Consider the following 15280-nt stretch of genomic DNA (forward strand, 5'->3'; position numbering starts at 1 on the left):
ATATTTGGCCCATAATGAAGTAAATGTGTCAAATCTTTCTTTGATATCATTTATGTTTGTGATTATTTTAGCTTTCTGTGCCAGGTCAGGGAAATCCCAAACTCCTTTTCACTTAAAGATTTGATCCTGGGAAATCATGTTATTTATTTCATCACTCCTTTTCATTCATAACTCCTTTGCTCCTGAGAGGTAAGTGCTTTATTTTCCCTTGAATAAACTATTGGAAAAACATTTTTTTCTGAGCACTTTTTTAAAAACTTCCTGAATCATTGTGGCCTAGATCTTTGCCATTTGCAACTATTAATGTGAGATTGTTTTGGTATAAATTCTATGTGACCTTAGCTTTTGCTATGTATGTGACACATGAAACTGTTTTGTGTGTGAATAAGAGCGTTGGCCCTTGATTTTCCTCTGATTTACTATTTTTCTTGAGGCAGGTCTGAGGCATAAACAGGAAAACACTGTTCAAGCATCTCAAACCTGCTACAGAATAACTGGATTTAAATTGTTGTTTCAAAATCCACCAGTTCCTGCCAAGGCTTGTCAGAAATCCATTTTCCCACAACAGTACCTTGACTAATTTGGCAACCCTTTTGAGGTAATGGAATGTTTTTCTGAACTGGGTGTCAGTTTGTGGGATGGTAGAAGTTGCACTGACTGCCTCTGCCAAGACCCTACATGCAGCCTGCAGCCAATAGGGCTTCCTGATCTCAGTGCCCATCAAATGGCCCACCATGGCTCATAGCAGTATCACCATTTTCATCTGGAGCCCTTCAAATGGCCACTGCTCCGTCTGTCACCTTGTTGAGAAGTAATGTTGCCCTTGATTGAGCTGCAAACTTTTCGAGTGGAATTGTATTTGCACGCTCCAAATGGGAGTAAGGCAATGATGTGCAGTTTTCTGGTTTCCAACCTTCCTTCGTGAATAAAAGTGCTGGAAGGAAATTACAGCAGGCTAGGAGTAGTTTCATTTTAATGGGAATTAGTTCTGGCCCACTGTAAACCTGTCAATAGGAGCAATATCTAAATTTTGACATTGTATTTCTATTTATTTCTGACTATACTTCATCCATTTCATCCTCTGAGGAAAGAAGCTACACATATCTCTGAATCTCCAAAGGTAAATCAAACAAAGCATTGAGGTAAAACAAAAGCAAAATCTTTGAATGCTGGAAATAAAAGCAGAAAATGATGAAAATACTCAGGCAGCATCTGTGAAGAGGAGCAGTTAACATTTCGGATTGATGATCTTTCATCAAAACTGGAAAAGTTAGAGAGATGTAACAGGTTCTAAGCGAGTACCTGTACAGAGGGAGGGAAAGCGGGAGGGGATTAAACACCGAATGGAAAGTCTGTGACAGGGTGAGAGGCAGGGGAAATTAAATAACAAATGAGATACTGGGGCAAGGGAAAAGGAAGTGGTAATGGGCCAAGTAAAGAAACAAGCCATGGGTCCGGAGAAGCTGCAAATGATAAAGGCAGAATCAATACCGACAATTGTCCAAAAGATGGATTACAATCTGAAATTGTTCAACTCAATGCTGAGTTCAAAAGACATAAAGGTCAGAGTGGGAGCAGCTTGAGAATTAAAATGATAAACTTCTGGAAGTTTGGGGTCCTGGTTGGGCAATGAGGTGTTCCACAAAATGATCAACCAATCTGCATTTATTCTCCCCAAATGTAGGGAAGACAGCATTGTGAGCAGTGAATACTGTATACTCAATTAAAAGGAGCGCAAGTAAATTTCAGTTTCACCTGAAAAGACTGCTTGGCACCTTGGGCAGTGGGTGGGGAGGAGGTAACAGAAGAGGTGTTGCATCTCCTGTACTCACATGGGAAGGTGCTGTAGGGTGATCCAGGGGATACTGGAAGAGTGAACCAGAGTGCCGCAGGGGGAATGATCCCTTCGTAATGCTGAAAGGGGAAGTCAGAATAAGTTAGGTTTGTTGATTGCATCACACTGCAGGTGGCGGAAATGTTGGATAATTGTCCTTTGAATGTGAAAGCTGAGGAAGTGGAAGGTGAGGACAAGGGGGAGGGAAGGGAAAGGGTGAGAGCAGGAGATGTGACTGAGGCAGTTGAGGGTTGTTTCAGCCATATTGGAGGGAAATCTTTGAGGAGAAAGGAAAACATATTGAAGGCACTGGTGTGGAAGGTGACATTGTCAGAACAGTGATCTGGGTAAAAATAAGCAGAATGGCTCAGGAAGGGACAGAGAACTGAACAAATATACTAGGGTATCAGAGACTAATGTGGCAAAAATAGAAAAATGTTAAAACTAAAAGCACTATATCTGAATGTGCAAAGCATTTGCAACAAAATTAATGAATTAATTGAAGAGGGAGAAGTAAATGAGATTGATCTAATGGCCAAAACATAGATGTTGCTGCAGAGTGACCAAGGTTGATAACTAAATATTCGATACTTGACTTTTAAAAGAGATAGGAAACGTGGAAAAGGAAAAGTGGTAAACTTGATAATAAAAGATTGGATAAAGACAATAGTGAGAAAGGAGCTTTGTTTGGAAAATCTAGATGTAGAATCATTTTAGGTGGAGCGAAAAATCACAAGGGGCAAAAAAAATTGGTGGGTGTAATTTACAGAGCTGTTAATAGTAGTTGTGGTTTCAGGCAACGTATAAATCAGGAAATTAGAGTAGATAAGCATCAATAAACATTTTAAAAATTAATTAAAAGTTTACGCCCAATATACATTTCCTTAAGGAATATAAGCCCCACAGGAAAATGGTCCAACTATGGCTAACAAGAAAATTTAAAGATAGCATTCGAATAAAGGAAGAAGCTTATAAATGTCGCCAAGAAGAGTAGACAGCCTGAAGATTAGGATGATTTTCAAATTCACCCCAAGAAGCTGATAAAGTGAGAGAAAATATATGAGAGTAAACTAGAAAGAATTATAAAAAGCAGATTGCAAATATTTCTATAGTTATGCAAAAAGGAAGAGATTAGCAAAAGTAAATGTGGGTCCCTTAGAGGCAGAGACAGGAAAAATGTTAATGGGGAATAAAAAAAAATGGCAGAGATATTAAGCAAATTCTTCTAACTGACCCTCACTGGGGAGGCTGGTAATGGGTTGGGAACCATTTGATTCAGTGGAGGGCTTTGCCAGGGTAGCATAGTGGTAATGTCACTAGGCTAGCAATCAAGAGGCCCAGGCTAATGCTGTGGGGATATGGGTTCAAATTCTACCAAGGCAGTTGGTGGAAATTAAATTGAATTAATAATCTGGAACTGAAATCTAGTCTCAATAATGGTGACCATGATAACTATCAATAATTGCTGTAAACCCCCCCCCCCCAATCCGGTTCACAAATGGCCTGTATGGAAGAAAATCTGCAATCCTTATGTGGCCTGGCCTACATGTGACTCTAGACCCAAAGCAATGTGGTTGATCCTTAACTGCTCTCTGAAATGGCCTAGTAAGCCACTTAGGGATAGGTAGTAAATGCTGGCCTTGCCAGTGACACCCACATCCCATGAAAAGAATAAATTAAAAAGGTTGAGAATGGGAATGTTAACATTGTGATGAAATAAGATAAACTACATGCTGTATTATTGTGGGCAAAGATCACAGAAGAATAATATCCATTTTTTCTCATAAACGATCAGATCTTATCAGTGTTATGCCTCAAGTATTGCACAATGTCAACCTGGCTCAGAGGTAGCACTCATACTTCTGAATCAGAAGTTTGTAAGTGCAAGTTTCAGTCCAGACCACGAGTATGTCGACTAAGCAGTACTGTTAGAATGCTATCATTCAGATGAGATACTAAAAATAAGCCCTGTCTACCTGATATAAGTATTCTTATGACACATTTTACAAGTACATGAATGTTCCCACTGTCCCAGTCAACAGTTATCTATCAGTTAATTCCAATCAAACAGATTGGCTGGTTATTCATCTTATTTGCAGTCTGTAAAAACTTGTTGTGGGCAAATTGATTGTTGCATTTGCCTACATCTGAGGTTCATAAATCTTACTTTTAGTCTAACCCCTTCCTGATTTACCCACTGCCTGAATACCCCTACCAGTATACAGGTTTAATACTTTAACTCCTTTAATACCCAAACTATTGTTTAAAAGGTGCAAGTTAGAATACACATGTACGACTTCAAAAATGCCTTATTAGTACTCCTTGCCATCAATGTGATGAATGAGGCTGCTTGTTTGAGTATCGTTGCGTAATATTTGAAGAGATAGGTGATAGATTGAGTCAGAAGTTGTATTTTGCACAAAGGCGCTGACAATATTTAAATTTAATTCCAGTGAGTTATCATGGTAATAGTTGATTGTGGTAGTGGACTCCAGTATTATATACTATACGGTGCCTTGTACTAGATGTGGGGTCACTTGACCTGGGGATTGAAGGTCAGACAGCATGTGATGGAGCCTGTCTTGACAGAATTCAGTTACTGCAGATATGTGCTCATGTTAGGAAAATGTGTTATCAATAAAGTTAGCTCAGCTACAATGTCAGCGGCCTGTGTGCATCATTGAAACAAAAAACAAGACATGGTGTCAGAAGTAAAATAAATGCAATAATGGAGGTTCTGAAACCAAAGACTGAGCTCAGTTTGGAGGGCAATCGCATGGAAAACTGGAGAAGGTTCTGGCAGCGATTTGAGCTGTACTGCACAGCGATGGGCAGTGATAAAAATGACGCTCAGGTACAGTCTCCCATCTTCCTGCATGTAGCAGGGGAAGCAGCCCTAAAAGTCTATAACACACTCGCATTTGAAAGTGATGAGAAATGAAATGATTTGAAAGAAATAATCAAAAAATTCAAAGCCCGCTGCAGCTCTAAGAAAAACATCACACTTGAAAAGTATTGATTTTTTATGAGCACGCAAGGCAATGACAACATTAGTCACTACGTAACTGAGCTAAGGAAATGAGCCAAATCATGTGAATTTGGAAAGCTTGAAGAATCACTCATCCGAGATAGAATAATTTGTGGGATCGCAAATGACACTCTGAGAGAACGGCTTTTGAGAGAAGTTGATCTCACGCTGGAGAAAGCAATAAATATATGCAGAGCGGCAGAGACAACGAAATGTCAGATTAAACAGATGACAGAAGATGATAAGCTGAACATGGTCAAGCACTGAGATGCAGTCAAACAGAAACAGCCCCAGGAATGAACAAATAGACAGTCTGAATGCAAGAAGAACATAACTGCTATTAAACATTTAAATGCAGCCGATATGGAACAGAGCATTTACCACGTAGTTGTTCAGCCTACGGAAAGCAGTGTAAGAACTGTGATAAACTAAATCATTTCACTAAGATGTGTAAATCAAAGAAAGTGCACTCGATTGGCACAGGCACAGAAACTGAACTTTTTGTTGGTGCAGCAACAAGAAATTCCAAAGGAATCGAATGGAAGGTTGATTTAAAAATTGCCAACACGATGGTGAATTTCAGGCTTGACACAGGTGCACAAGCAAATATCTTTGCCGTAAGCCTGTATCGTAAGATAAGCAAACAAAAACTACTAACTAAAACAAAAGTGAAGTTGTCTACTTATACAGGAGAAAAAAATTGCAGCAGGAGGCAAGTGCACACTTAACGTGAACTACAGAAAACAGCCTCAAGCACAATTAAATATGATGCAAAACCCATTCTTGAAATAAAAGCTTGTGAAAATCTGAAGCTAATCAAGAGAATAATGGGCAGAATTTTTTGTCCCATGGGCAGGCGCGTGCCCGGCCCAAATGGGAGTAAAATAATGCGCGATGGCGTTGGGTGAGCATCTCGACGCCATCACTCACACGCGTGCGGGTGCCGTAGCAATGCCCACCATTAATTAAGCAGCCACTTAAGGCCGTCAACAGTCCAATGGGCTGTGAAATTTCCTTGCCTGTGCGATTTTCTGCTCGTCACACGGGCAAAATGGGCAGTTAGCCAGCCGACATTTTCACAAACCTCATCCAAGAGCAGGATAAAAAGGTTCAGCATCATTGCCATTGTGAGTAGTCAGGAGTTTTGGAGATAGTTTGCAGCTGGTTGCTTATTGGTACTTGGTAGCTTCAACTCTGTCCGGGGCTTCATTCTGAGCATTTCCAGGCTTCATTTCAAGACTCATTTCTGTCTGCCAGGCCCCCAGAGGATTCAGAGAGTGTGGAGCCTTCCAGGTATCAGGCAGCCTTCCTTTATACTGGTAATGGGGATTTGTAGCCCCGTGGAGGCACCTCCTCTACGTGGTAAATGCTCTGTTCCACATCAGCTGCATTTAAATGGTTTAATAGCAGTTTTGTTCTTTTTATGTTCAGACTGCCTATTTGTTCATTCCCGGAGCTGTTTCTGTTTGACTGCATCTTGCTGCTTGGCCATGTCCGGCTTATCATCTTCTGTCATCTGTTTAATCTGGCATTTCATTGTTAGCTGTTTCCTCTGAGGAGGAAAAGAGGGCCAGAAGGGAGAGGAGGCCCTGTGCACCTATGCAAGTTCCAGGGGAAGGACCTGTGGAAGTCCAAGGTGGAAGGGGCCACACAAGACACCACTATCCTGCTGCCAGGGTTTACAGGCATCGATGCAGCTACCTTAATCTGTCCGAGGTCCAATTCTGAGGGAGGCTCCACCTCTCCAGGGAGACAGTGACCACCATTTGTCTGATGATTGGGCCTGAGATCAGCTCCGACTGTGTTGGTGGACACTCCATGCCAATGGCTCTGAAGGTCACAGTGCCCCTCAACTTCTATGCCTCTAGCTCTTTCCTGGGCTCAGTGGGGAATCTTTGTGGAGTGTCCCAATCAGCTGTCTGCAGTTATGTCAAGCTGGTGACAGAAGCTCTGTTCAGGTGGGTACTGACCTTTATTCTTTACTGTACGGATGAAGCCAGCAAGTCTGAGCAAGCCAGAGGCTTTGCAGTGATTGCTGGGTTCCCCCTTGTCCAAGGTGCCATCGACTGCACACATATGGCCATCAAGGCGCCAGCGGGTTAGCTGGGTGCCTTCGTCAACAGGGAGGGCTTCCACTCCATGAAAATGCAGATAGTTTGTCATCACAGGACACAGATTCTGCAAGCCTGTGCAAGGTATCCTGACACGTACATCCTGAGACACTGCCAGGTGCCGAGGCTCTTCAGTGCTCCAGCCCGACTGGATAGATGGCTGCTGGGTGATAAGGGTTATCCGTTGAAGAGGTGGCTTATGATGCCTCTCCATCACCTAAGAACAGAGGCAGAGAAGCATTACAATATAAGCGATGCCTCCACATGGGTGTTGGTACAGAGGACCGTAGGTCTTCTCAAGATGCGCTTCCAATGCCTGGACCATTCAGGGGGAGCACTACAATACCCCCTGGAGTGGGTGTCACTGATGGTGGTTGCATGTTGCGCCCTCCACAATCTGGCACTGGCAAGGGGGGACCCATCCAAGGATTTTGAGGCAGCTGCACGCGCCACAGCTGATGAATCCAGTAGTGAGTCAGAAGATGAGCACGGTGAGGAGAACGCTGAGGGCATGCAGCCAGATCTCGGTAACCTGCAGGGAGGCAGGGACACCAGGGACGCCTTGATCCAATGCTCCTTCAGCTAGGCTACCAAAGATTAGCTTCAAACGCATGCCAGGGCTGCCTCCTCCATCCCAGATGTCTGAAAGGACCCTTTCATTTGAACACAAAGAACATTCAATGCCTGTGCAATAAAGTCCAGAGCCACTGACGTCCAGCATTACATACTGCGTATCCTGCACCAATAAAATAAAAAAGTGAAGCAAACACAGGCCATGACAACAAAAACAAAATTGATCTCATTTTGACAATTCCAAACTATTTACATAAACGTTCCTGGCATTCATTTCCAGACCAGTATAGATAAAGTAAACATAAATGAACATAAAATCACTCGTGACCTGTCCCTCTTGTGCTCATGGTGCCTTTAACTTACGTTTACGAGTGTTACATCTAGGTGCTCCCCCCTCGCTGGCACCAGCATTGGAGACAGCTTGCTGACTCTGCTGTCTTGTTGGCCTTGATGACCTTGGTGATCGTCCACTGGCCAGTGGAGCCTGTGCTGGCCCTGCCTGGGCGGGAGCAGCCAGTGCCACACCTGCCATCTCCCCAATCACCACAGCCTCATCCGATGCCACGGTCACTGGCTGAGGGGCGGAGAACCTGCTGACGTCATCCAGAGCGCCCTGAGAGGAGCCCGCAGAGACGACAGGCAGCTCGTGCGCCAATGTGAGGTCGCTGTAGACCTCCCTGGACACCACTGATGGACGGGCACCTAGCTGGTATACTGGGTGCCTCATCCATCTCCCACACGGGCACTGACCGCCTGAGGCCATTGCATGTGTGAGGGCTTGCAGGTCCGAGAGCCACCCCAGGAACCACTGATTCTGTCCCTGGAGCCGCCTCTCCATGAGAGTCGCCACTCTTTCAGTGGAGGAGGCAGTGCGCTCAGCCATGAAGGTCAACGCAGTGCTCATGCTCCGCATGGACTCCTCCATCATGGTGACCATGACATGCAGACCCTCATAGATCTCTGCCAGATCCTCCCACACATCTGGCTGGACAGCCAGCATCTGCTGCCTAATGGATGACTCCAGAGGCTCATCATCTGCCTTCGACTGAGCATCGTCCTGGTCCCGAGCAGTCCTCCGATTGCTGGCGCCGGTGCCTGCTTCAGAGACCGGGTGTGAGACAGGTGCAATGATGCCTGGTGGTCTTCCGGTGTCAGGGATGGTCTTTTGGGGTCTAGAGATCGGACACCTGCTGGCGAACGTAAAAGGGAGAAGAAGGACATGTCATTAGTTAAAGCCATCACACTGTCACTGTGCATGCCAGGCACCCTGGTGAGACAATGATGCCCTCGTGTTCCAATGATCAATGGGGACTCCAGGTTCGAGGCTCACATCAGTAAAGGGACTACACTAGAATGATTGCACAAGCCAAAATTCTCACCTCTGTGCACTGCACTCTTAACTTCGCCTGGCACCCACAGCCTTCCACGTCCAGTTGCGTGTGGGGTGTGCCGGCTCTCAAGCTCCAGGGAATCTTGCTCGTATCTAGAAAGGATTAGGAGGCTAACAGGACCTCTGCAGGTCTGCAACCTTTCAATATTGCTGTGGGCAGTCTTCTCCTGAAACAACAGAGGAGCATTGATTAGTCCACTCTGTACCTGGAGCACCATTGTATCCTGGCCAACCGCAGCTGAGGAACACCTGGCAGGGCACATCCGAGCAGTGGTCCTCGAGCGGCAAGTCACTCAGTGTAAGCAGCCAGAGCTCACCCCCTTGGCCAGCTTTGGTGTCACTGACAGTTGGCACTCAGACTCTAGCACCCCTGAGGTCCATGGAGGGGGGGGGATGGCCAAACCTTAACACGTCTGCACACTTACCCATGCCAACACGGTACTCACCCTTCCTGAGTGCAGCAGTTCATTGAGGTGCTTCCGGCACTGCACCCAGGAGCGCCGCACGACGTCATGGCTGCTAACCAGCACTGCAACCTCCTCCCATGCCCTCTTGGTGAGTTATGGTGGCCTCCTCCTCCTCCCATCACTTGGGACTTCCTGGCCAGTGCGGAGTCACCTTTCATGCTGGGCAGGCCTTAATTGGCCCACCAGTGTGAAATCGTGGTCACCACAGATGGCATCCTGAACGAGTATAAAGATCTGTTCCAGGGGACTGGTTGCCCATAAGGAGAACGCACCAGCAAAATTGACGAAACTGTGACACCCAAAATACACTGCCCAGGAAAACACCAATAATGCTGAGAGACTGATTGAAGCAGAGTTTGACAAAATGGAGAAACTTGGCATCATCAAGAAAATTGAGAAACCGACAAAGTGAGTTAATCCAATTGTAATTGTAGAAAAATCAGATGGGAATCTGCGTGTCTGTCTGGGTCCCAGAGACCTAAACCAGGCAGTACAGAGATCGCATCACCAGCTGCCCCCAGTAGAAGAGATCATGTGTAAGCTAGCTGATGCTATATACTATTCAGTCTTGGATGCAAGTTCAGGCTTCTGGCAGGTCAAGCTAGATGAATTCAGCTCCTATCTCTGTACCTTCAACACACCATACGGGTGATACAGGTTTTTACGCTTATCTTTTGGTATTAATTCAGCTCTGGAGGTGTTCTACAGAACAGTGTAGCAGCTTTTTGAGGGTTAGAGGGCGTGGAAACATATATCGACGATGTGCTGGTCTGGGGAGCCTCATGACAAGAACACAACCACAGACTGAGGCAGGTGCTGGCCAGAGCTAGAGAAAAGAACCTCAAGTTGAAGAAGGAAAAGTGCAAAATAGATCTTCATGAAATCAAATACTTGGGACATGTGCTAACAAGTGAGGGACTGAAGCTGGACCAAAATAAAATCAAAGCAGCCATAAACATGCCATCCCCAAAATATAAGAAAGACTTGGAGAGGTTTTTGGGAATAGTGACCTATCTTGGGAAATTCATTCCGAACATGTCAGACCTGGCAGCACCTCTCAGAGAACTTCTACAAAATGATGAGGAATGGCACTGGGAACAAAGTTACCAGGAAGCTTTGGCCAATCTGAAGAGAACACTGACCCAGGCACCAGTGTTACGATGGCAGTCAGCCTGTCAAGATCTCAGAGGACACTTCGAAGACTGGCCTGGGAGCTGTCCTCTTGAAAAATGAGGCACCAGTGGCATACATTTTAAAGGCAATGACTGAAACACAGCAGCCGTATGCCCAAATAGAGAAAGAAATGCTAGCAATTGTGTTTGGCCTAGAACACTTTCACCAGTTTCTCTATGGCAAAGACGTGGAGGTAGAGTCTGATCATAAGCCTTTGGAAGCTTATCTTAAAAAGACCCTGAACTGTGCACCACCAAGAATCCAAAGATTACTAATGCATCTGCAGAAGCACCAGTTCAGAGTTAAATACAAACCGGGCAAGGAAATGTACATCGCAGACACTCTGTCACGTGCATACCCACCCATCATGGAGGAAGAGGATAGAGAAATGGAAGCACAGGCTCACATACTGATAAAGAGCTTACCTGCAGCTGTAACCAAACTGGATGAGATCAGGGAAGTGACCAAGAACCACGCCACCCTGAGAAAACTGCAGCAGATTGTACAAACTGGCTGGCCCACGCATCGGAGTGGAGCCTCTTCTGCTGTACAAGGATACTGGAACTTTCATGAGGAACTTCATGTAGCAGAAGGAATACTTTTCAAGGGAGAAAAGATCATAAATCCTGCAACACCGAGGAAGGAAATGCTGCAGCACATACATGAAAGTCACCTCGGCTTAGAAACATGCAGGAGAAGAGCTCGAGATGTGATGTATTGGCCTGGAATGGGAGCACAAATTGGGGAAATGGTGAATGCGTGTGCAGTGTATCATAAGTACAGTAAATCGCATCAAAAAGAACCACTTCAAACACACAGTGCTCCAGAGAGGCCCTGGCAGAAAATTGGAGTGGACATGTTCACATTTGACAACAGTGAGCACCTACTAGCTGTAGATTGTTACTCAAAGTTTTTTGGGCAGAATTTTCTGCCTACCGGGCGGCTGGGCCCGACCCAATCTCTGGTGGGCGGGGAGCCGATCCCCGCCGGAGAAGCGGGGCCCCGCCGCCATTTTAAGTGGGTGGGCCAATTAAGGCCCGCCCAGCGTGACATCCGGCGGGAAGCGCTATGCACTTCCTGTGCGGGCGGGTGGGGATTCCTCAAATGTGAGAGTGCGCTCTTTCGCGCATGCGCATGAAAGAGCGCACATCTCCCTGAGGCTAAGTGCTGCCTCAGGGAGATCGCTGAAAGTTGTACAAACATTAAAAATGGAAAAAAAAATCCTTAACATGTGCCCCTCATGTGACACTGTCACACTAGATGGGACATGTTCATAAATTACACTAAAACTTTATTAAACTTTTTTAAACCCTACATGAAACCTCATCCCGCCGCTGGATGAGGTTTCATGTTTTTTCTACTTGCCGCCGGGGCTCCTGGCCTACCCGCCAACCTTAAGGTTGGACGGGCAGGGCCTTTAATTGTTTTAATGATCCTATTAATGGCCTCAATTGGCCATTAACAGGTCGGTGGGCCTGCAGCTGATTTTGCTGCGCCCCCGCCTTCCAGAAAATTTAAATGGGGCAGGATGATGTTGGGGATTCCACCAGACGTCATCCCGCGTCATTTTATATGTTGGCGAGCGGGCCCCGCCCCCTGCTCACCGACAGCAAAATTCAGCCCTTTGAGCCTGTGCTGCTGAGAAATAATAATAAGAGCATCACTGTAATAAATCATTTAAAATAAATTATTGCTCACCACGACATACCTTAAAACACCTGCTGAGAAAGGCAAAGGCACAGGGAAGAGACCCTTACCTGGCTCTGCTGGGTTTCAGGAATACTAGGATTGGATCATCTTCAGCACAGCTCCTGATGGGGAGAAGACTAAGAACTAAGCTTCCAACTGCGCCCCAACTGTTATTTCCACAGCCAGTGAGCTGCAGTGTGCAGGACCTGCTCAAACTGAGACAGCAGAAGCAGAAACAGTACCTTGATCGAGGTGCCCGACCTCTGCCTGACCTGAACATGGGAGAGACAGTGAGGATTCAGCATGAAAGGATCTGGAATCCTGCTGTTGTCACAGGAATCACAGGTGAACCAAAGTCTTACATAGAGCAGACTCCAAATGGACAACGGTACAGGAGAAACCGGAAATACTTAACGGAAAACAAATGAAACGCAGCCCTGCTCTGAACCATAAAGTGTAACTGGAGATCAAAAACCAGAATGCTTCAACAGATAACCAGACAAAGCCTGAGAGTCCTGAAAACTATCCAAGGGGTGATAGTGACACTGAGCTGGAGAAGGCCCCTTGTCCTCCAAAATCACCTCTGTCACCATTCAGAACATCCAGTGGACGAATTGTGAAAAAAACAGAGATACAGAGATGAGTAAAAGACAAAACAGACTGATCAAACAGTGAGGAAGAGTAGATAAGAAATTTTGTGCACTTGAATTGTATAAAAGTTTTTTTTAAAAGGGAAATGTCATGATAATAGTTGATTGTGGTATGGACTCCAGTATTAGATACTATACAGTGCTCTGTACTAGGTATGGGGTCGCCTGACCTGGGAATTGAAGGCCAGATAGCACATCTTGGAACCTGCCTTGACAGAATTCAGTTACTGCAGATATGCGTTCATGTTAGGAAAATGTGATATTAATAAAGTTAGCTCAGCTACAATGTCGCGGCCTGTGTGCATCATTGAAACAAAAAACAAGACATGAGTGATGAAAGTTAAAGTTTCCACAAGTTAAGTTTTGACAAATGGCAGCATAACCCTGGACGGCAATGTCTGATACTTTGGGGAATGCTGCTCACAATTAAAGATCCAAAACTCAGTCAACTGTTTTGTTGCATCTTAATCCTTAGTCGACTGTCAGTTGAGGTGGCCTGGAGTTCTCTTGTTCTTTTAATGACAAATCTTGTGACGTGGGTAAATTTGTAAAAGGGTAACAGACCCAGTTGTTTGTGTTTCCCATTAAGGGAAAGTACTTCTGTAATTGCCTTGTCAATTCAGTGAGATATTGCGAAATGTCACCTTTAACACTGTCCTGCAACTGCAATTCATTTCTTGTCAGGAATTTATGGATGTTTTGCAAAATTTTAGTGTTGTTTTCCTCCACAAACAAGCCTAAAATTCTACTTTCTTTTAATCAATGACTGAATTTTTCCCTAGACATTTGGGCTGTATTTTATGTACCCCAGCCACTGGGCGGTGGAGTACATAGAATAGGCAGGTACTCACCCCCAACCTTTCTGCCCACCCCTGAGCTCACCTTCATAATACGGGGGGGGGTGGGTGGGCACCAAAATCGGCAGCTTGCCCGCCATATTCAGGCTTGTCACCAAGCCAATTGACCCTGATAATAGGTTGCCCATGCCATAAAACGTTTAGCATCAGCAGTCAGGGGCTGGGGAGCGGGCAGCCCGATTTTTTAACAAAGTTCTTCAAAGAGTAGGAAGGAAGGGGGATTTTGATCTTTGGGGCTGCCCTTAGTCGATCGGGGGGGGGGACGGCCCCCCTAATATTGAACACTCCTTCCTTTCCACCTGCCCACAGCTTTAAACTCACATCCTTCTTGGCCTGTCCAAACCTTCCCTGTCCAAGACCCCAGACTTACTTGCTCCAGGGATCCATCGGCCTTCTTTCTTCTTTTGCATTCCCAGCAGCAGCCACTTACGTACTCTTGGCGCTGCCAGAGCTGATGGAGCTGTTGGCCAGCCGGATTGGCTGGCAGCTCCAGAGGGTGGGGATCCTCCTTAGTGAGGGGTGGAAGTCCCAGTTGGCCCTCTTTTAGCCCGCAGCTTTGCTTCCGGGAGGTCGAGCTGTCCGCCCCACTCACCCCTCATTATTCAGCCCATTGGGAGCCCAACGTCAGGGTAAAAAGTTGGTCTCGAGCCTGAACTTACTGGCAGAGGTACCAACTTGGCAGTTTCCCCACACTCAGCCTCCTAGTTTGCTGCCTGTGGGCCCGCCGTCCAATAAAGGATAGCGGGCAGGCTCCTGATGCGGCTAGCTCAAACACAGGACCAACAGCTCAGAAGCCTCAGGAGCACCAGCGGGAGAGGTGATCACTGCTGGGGAATGCAGGAGGCCTGGCGCCTCTGAGAGGGAATTTAAAAAGGAGTGAAAAATTCACAGGGCTGAGAGTTCTGCCTTCCCTGCCTGAGGCCCCTCCCTTGGCCCATGGAGCCCTGTTCACGGACTGCAGCAGGAAGACTGCTTCCATTTGGCCGACAGCTTCACCGTGGGGTGGGTGCTGGCCTTGTTGGCAAAATGCCAACAGCAACATAAAATGACCCCTAATTGGGCCTTTCACCAGGTAAATTGACCGCCTGCCTCCTCTGGGTGGGCAGCCTCTTTGCATCCGGTCCCCCAGTTAGTAAAATGCCCCGATGGCGGGATTGCATTGTGGAGTTGATCTGACCCAGCTGTCCACTATTTTACTGTCATCCCCCTGCACCCCCAACTGCACTTTCCAGGGGCCAGTAAAATCCTGCCCTATATCTCACATTTGTCCAGCGTGAGAGCTGGGCTGTGACATGCAGGCAGTGAGAGGGTAGGAATGGGTGGTCTGTAAAGAATAACATGACCTCAAAGTGAAGTTCAAACAAATGTGCAAAGGCCTTGCCACGTGACAGCCATCAAATCTGTGGGGCAATAGATTGACAGGCTCACTCCCCACCTCATTACATAGGGCAGAAATTATTCTGAAATTCAAGGGATGTTCTTCTATAAAATTGACTATCGTTACAGCG

This window comes from Cetorhinus maximus, chromosome 7 (assembly GCF_964194155.1).
Source record: "Cetorhinus maximus chromosome 7, sCetMax3.hap1.1, whole genome shotgun sequence".
NCBI classification, from domain to species: domain Eukaryota; kingdom Metazoa; phylum Chordata; class Chondrichthyes; order Lamniformes; family Cetorhinidae; genus Cetorhinus; species Cetorhinus maximus.